Below are 237 nucleotides of genomic sequence, written 5' to 3'. Positions count from 1 at the left end.
TGGAGTCTGACTCTGTCAGCAGGCTGGAGTGCAGTGGTGTATTCTCAGCTCACTGCAACCTCCGACTCCCTGGTTCAAGCAATTCTTCTGCCTCAGCCTTCCGAGTAGCTGGGATCATAGGCACGCACCGCTACGCCCAGCTAATTTTTTGTATTTTTAGGAGAAACGGGGCTTCACCATGTTGGCCAGGATGGTCCCAATCTCCTGACCTCTGATCTGCCTGCCTTGGCCTCCCAA

This window comes from Cebus imitator, unplaced genomic scaffold, assembly GCF_001604975.1.
Source record: "Cebus imitator isolate Cc_AM_T3 unplaced genomic scaffold, Cebus_imitator-1.0 Scaffold280, whole genome shotgun sequence".
NCBI lineage: Eukaryota > Metazoa > Chordata > Mammalia > Primates > Cebidae > Cebus > Cebus imitator.
This window is presented reverse-complemented; position numbering follows the sequence as displayed.